At 39.3% G+C, this 6,161-nt stretch overlaps 1 pseudogene; it reads right to left on the reverse strand.

Annotated features, from left to right (window-relative positions):
• Positions 1-3,357: 3,357 nt before the first annotated feature.
• Positions 3,358-3,930, reverse strand: LOC105519348 (annotated as a pseudogene).
• Positions 3,931-6,161: the final 2,231 nt, after the last annotated feature.

The following is a 6,161-nucleotide window of genomic DNA, read 5'->3' on the forward strand; positions in this document are numbered from 1 at the left end:
GTAATCCCAGCTACTAGGGAGGCTGAGGCAGAAGAATCACTTGAACCCAGGAGGAGGAGGTTGCAGTGAGCCAAGATCATATGACTGAACTCTAGCCCAGGCGACAGAGTAAGACCTTGCTAAAAAAACAAGAAAAAAAGAAAAAAAAAGTTCATTACAAAATTTAAAAAGGATTGGATTATTAAAGCTGTCACTGGCACATCTAGTTCTCAGCTTGTTTATTTATATAGTAATCTTAAAGCATTATTCTGGTACGGAACCAAAAAGTTAAATAGAATACATTTTAGATACTCCGTTTAGATGAAAGAATTTTCTGAAAGGTGATGCTGTGTTTAACTCTTCTGGAATTCAGACGGGAAGATTCTGAGTGATATTTGTCTCAGGAAAGAGTTGCGGAGGGAATCAAATGTGTTACTTAAACAATTTATATACACTAAGTAGACAGTGTTGGAGTGGACCCCAAGTCAACTGTTTCTGAGATGTGTCTCCCACCTTTCCTGTGTTAATCCCTCACAGCTCCATTTCCCAGGCTGTTCCTTGCCCTCTGCTGCCCACAGTTCTCACAGCCATGCTTCATGTCTCAGATTTGTCCCTTCTCCAGATGCAAACTTTTGATTCAAATTTCTTTAGTCCCTACTTCATGATTATTTCAACACACACACATACACACACACACACACAAGGACTAGAACAAGTCTTGCCTTATGTGAAAATAGCATAATGCATTATCTATTTTAGGGAATACATGACTATTTTAACCTCTGCCCACACTTAATGCAAAAAAAAAAAATGCTTCTAATAGTGAAAATTCAGGCACTGGGTGAAGTCATTGTTAGAAATAAGTACATGGAAAGCTTTGGATGTGTGTAATTCACAGTGAAGAAGGCTGAGCCTGAAAAGTAAGCCAAGTAAGCCAAACCTAAAAGTAATAAAGATATTTAAACCGCATAATCACCACAGTGTCTTGAAATAAGATGATCAATTTCGCCTTCTCGCTTTCACACCATTCCCACTCTCAGAGGCCATGTACGTGCTTCTCCAATACCAGTGTACCAGGGGATCTGGTAAAATGAGGCTCTGGTTCAGTAGATATAGGTGCTATCTAAAGCTCTACACTTTTGCTTTGTTTTAACTTTTTATATAAATGCTTAGGATACAGATTGACATTCTTTTGTAAATGGTGATTTTACTTTTACTGAAATAGGACATATATGTATCCTGATAAAACAGAATGAAAAGTCTGAATTCACTGGAATTCCTGTACAAGGTGCCAAAGCTCCACACAGCAGCTTCTTCCAGCTATTTTATTATAGGAATAGTGTTCTGTGGGGCAAGAAATGCACTGCTCATAACTGATTTTCAATCCCCTTTCTCCAGTGGGATAAAACACTTTCACAAAGAGCTGTCCTATGGAGAACCCTCAGTTTTCTAGCTTGCAACAAAATGACTAGAGACAAACAGGAAACAAAAAAGGAGGAAAACTAACACTGAAGCAATAATACTTCTCACGTCTCTGAATAGAGAAGTATGGGGAACCTTTAGTCACAGGAAATTAAAAATATCCAAGTTAATTACATAGTTCATTCACTATCAGATAGATTTTTTTCGCTTAAGATTTTAACCCCTTTCCAAATCAACAATTATCTCAATCCAGCCATGCATACTAATAAGTGAAATGCACGAACATCCCAGACATATACTTCATTGAGTCTCTGCATTCGGTACCCGGCAGTGAAAAAGTATGCTTTCCCAACAAGTCAGTACTGAAGACTGAGAATGAAAACTGCAACTAAAGAAGGATACTCTCTTACCCTGGAAATATATTATGCACACTTTCCCTACCCTCACATTAGAATACAGATATCCTCCCAACTTTTCATTTCCTATGTTATCTTTTCCTGGGAGATCTATCATTCGATCTTTTACTACAAGTGTAGAATATAGGTTAAGATCACCAAAATTCAATTTTATGTGTGGTACAAGGAAAATAGAATGCTATAAAATTAAACCTCATCACCCTGGTAGGGATGCTGGTGCTTTTATGCAGAGTCTTTACTGCCAATAAGTGATGCTGTCTCCCAAGGAACAGCTCTACAGAAAGTTTTTGGGTTAGTGTTTCCCCCTGCTTATTTCTGCAATGGAGAAAGGCAATTCCATACCAAAACAAAACAAACAAACAAACCTGGAAAAGCTACAGATGTTAACCGATACTTTAATACCAACAACACAGATATCTAAGGAGACAAGATGTAAGAAAAACAGTTCATGAACAGCCCAATAGAGGCCAAATTCACAAATGGAGATTTTAAAGCTCACTGAGTAAAATTTTCTGGATCCAAACAAGTACCACAATACTTTTCAGTTCTCAACTCACAGAATTAAGAGCCCTTAAACTGTTAATTTTGTCCTGTCTCCCTATTTAGAAAAAATTCCCTCTAGAATCTACGTAAAAGTAACTGACACACCTGCAGTATGTGACATGAGAGATGTTCTCAACTCTTTTACAAAGTAAAAGTCACTTTTTTATAACCAAAAATGAAAAAGGTGCTAATAGAGAGAAATAAAATTTCACAAAGTACAAAAGCAGAGACTGACTGAAATCTGTAACTTTATAAGTAAGAATAACCCAGTCTATAATTAACTCCTCCACAGTGAACAATCTGCTACACATTCCCCGATGAGGAGTGACCCTAGCTTACCACAGTGAAACCTGCCACAACTGCAAAGCCAGAGTTCTGTCCCTTTTCTAGTTCTCTGTGGGTGAGATAATGCCACCTACTCCAAGGCAGTTAGAGAGACAGGTGTGCTCGTGGGAGTTTCTCTCACCAACCTGCTAACTCAGCAGGAGTAAGTTCACCCAGATGAGCTCTGGTCTCCAATGTGTATCTGCACTTAATTTTATGAAGGATCTAAGTATCATTCATTAGTTAATAAAAACGAATAGAGAACTCTAGACCAAGTAAACTGTGAACTAAAAACGTGAGGAGGGATACCAATTACATTAACAACACTTTCTTTAAAAAATAGAATTGCTTTCTTTTGAAATCAATTACAGTGTGAGACGTGTTTTCTTTTCAGGTGCCCCACAATGGCACATAGCTTTACTCGGCAAATCCTGCCAACTTCCAAGTCCCAGGATACTGACCGGAATACTGCACATGGGACAGCATTACCTCCCAACGGTGTAGAGAAGAGCACATGTCACCACTGGGTGATGAGAAAGTTGACAGAGACTCTAGGCTTCACAATGCCAGATATGGTTGGAGAGCTTTCCTTGTTCTATTAGAAAAGTTCATGAGGAAGCTATGAATATGATCAGTCCAGAGAAGTAATACTCTTATTTTCACTGTCAAAACTTCAAAAACCCTCCCTGTAGGCTTGCCTCTTGAGTGCACTGCACATGAACACTTCCATAGGGCGAACATTCAGCTCTTTCAGGGTCACATTCCCCTTTCCTGTGGTCGGTCCATAAAGCTCAAATATCTCATGGAGTTTTTCTTCATTGATTGTATCTGTTCTGCCAATTTTGTTACCCAAGATAAGGATTGGCACATTGGATATGTTTCATCAGTCATTAAAGCATTAAAGTTCAACTCTGGATTCCATAAGGTAAGAATGATCTGCACAGTCCACCAGAAAGACAATTCTATTCGTTGCTGGGAGACAATTTTTCCAAACCCGGCATGCTTGCTCGTGCGGACCAAGGTGAAAAGTTGTAAAAGTCATTCCAGCAATTGTTAGCTCTTCTGATGTCGGATGTAGTGTTGGAATATGTTGGCCCAATCTGTCATCTTGGATCACGTGAAGAAGAATTGTTTTGCCTGTATTGTTTAAACCTAAGAATACAAGTTTTCCAGATTTCTTGTTAAGTCCTAGGAACTGGGGCGCACTGCTGAAGCCACGGTAGATCCACTCAAAGATGAAAGACATTGTAAATGTTTACTACAGCCCAAGGGGCTCCTCCAGCAAAATGGAAGGTGACTCAGACCCTCACTCAGAGCACACAAACCAGCTACTTGCTGGATATACGGGTCCTACATTTTTAACTAGCTCCCAAGTGATAAGATACTACTAGCCTCTTGACCACATTTTGAGTGGCAAGATACCATGAGACATCAGAATGTTTTATGCTTGGGAATTAGACATCTAGGGCTTATCTAAATCAGTGTAACAGGCGGTGATGGGTGCTTTGCCCTCTAAGAATTAAGAAGAAAATATGTTATATGAAAGATTTTTTAAACCTATTGTTAATTTTTTTCTATTTTACCCCTCTTCCCCAAAATAGTTCATCATGACTAGATAAACTCCTCATTTGGAATAGAAGGTTCTCCACAGCTAGCCAAACAATCACAAACTACTAACTTCATTCTCACCATATAAAACTGTGCTCATTTGCTAAAACATTCATTTTTTAAATAATTCAGTATTTTTAATCTAAACAGTATAGTTCAGTATAGTCCAGGTCTCTGCCTGGACTTTGCTAACCCTGACTTGCCTTTTCTGCTCCTTCTGAAAAACTGCCTTTGAGAATTAGATCATTTGCAGTCACTATATGCCATAAGATCTGGTGTAGCAGAAATTAATCACCTAACATTAAGGGATTTATTCTTTTATCACAACCCAAAAATTAGCAGAAATTTTTAGAGGAAAAATTATACCATTGAAAAAGTAAAACCTGTTATTATCTTGTTCATTAACAACTTCAGAGCAGCTAAGCTCTTGGCTGTCAATTAGACTTTCTTTCTGTACGTTGAAAAATATCTTCTCAATATTGTGTATAGAATTGTGGTTAACAGGGACTGATCTGCCCTCACCTTGCCTTGGGTGACATCAGTTGTCCATGGCTGCAGCCGCTGACATCATGCAGTCAGGTGAATGCAAAGGAGCATCTGCTTCATTGTGGAGTCACTGGGGCCAAGTCCTTGATGCCAATTCTGGCACCAAAGCCAAGGGCATTCAGAAATCACACCCCACATCCTTTGTCAACTTTCCCATGAAATTCTTAGCAAATCTCAAAAACAAATGTAAATTTTCAACAATGTTAGAAGCTAGGACTATTGATCAAAGATATGCCAGATTTCAGGAGGAATTTTTAAGCACAAAGTACAGATGAAGCCTTGAGGCAGAGTAGCAGGACAAGAGATATTGGGAAAATGACATGTCTGTCTTCAACACTGCCCCACACACATGGACACTCCACAATCAGAAGGAGGCAGCCATCACTCAATTCAAGAAAACAGATTTATTAGGTAGCCAGAGGCATATTTTTCCCACCCCATGACTTAACCCCTAATAGTCCTCTGAGAATATGGCAAGCCGTATCAGTTGCCTGCCTAACAGCAATTTCCTTCTCTCACCATGATAAACGTTAAAAATGTGAATCACTCTCTTTCCCAGGCTCTCTTGCAGCTAAGGGTAATCATGTGAACCTGATTTGACCAATGAGACAGAAGGTATCTTCCAAGGAAAGCTCTCTACGTGAGAATGGGGGCAGCATTACCTCTCCACTACTCTTTCCTTTCTGTCTTTGTAAACAACTCTGTGAAGCTGAAAGCAACCTGCTGAGGACACTGAGCAAAAGAAAAAGAGATTGAGCTGCTGATCAGCCTCTTCTTCCTCTAAGTGCTCCCTGGGTATTGTGTTTATTACAGCTGAAAGAAGTGATAGCGATATAAAATAGCTTGAAAGAGTAGGAGAGGGATTATGATAGTGTACATAATATAGCTTGAAAGAGTGAGTGATGATGTGACTTATGCATACTTGATCTACCTTTGCTTATAGACAAAAGGATTCCAGCAATATGGTTCCTGGAAAATCACCCTCTTCTGCTTTCAAACAAATTAATCCTGAGTCAACATTTTTGGCACCTCTATGTAGTGCTAGGCAACTGTGATGCTAGACTGTGTGGGGCTCCAGATACAGGTGAAAATAATGGATTTTATTTTGGCTCTATTGGAGTAGAAAAACCTAAGGTTAGCATCAAGAAGCCCAGGCCAAAGGCCAGAGAGTGGTGGATTCTGAATGGAGATTTCTGGGCACCTTAAGAAGGTAGTTTTTGGTTCTGCATGAGTGTACCTCTTCACTCTACCCTACAAGAGGCCAAAGGATTTGTGCCTTGGAGATCTATAAAATCTCAAGAAGCCACTTAAAGAAGCCCAGGG

Source organism: Colobus angolensis, unplaced genomic scaffold, assembly GCF_000951035.1.
Source record: "Colobus angolensis palliatus isolate OR3802 unplaced genomic scaffold, Cang.pa_1.0 Scaffold345, whole genome shotgun sequence".
Classification (NCBI taxonomy): Eukaryota; Metazoa; Chordata; class Mammalia; order Primates; family Cercopithecidae; genus Colobus; species Colobus angolensis.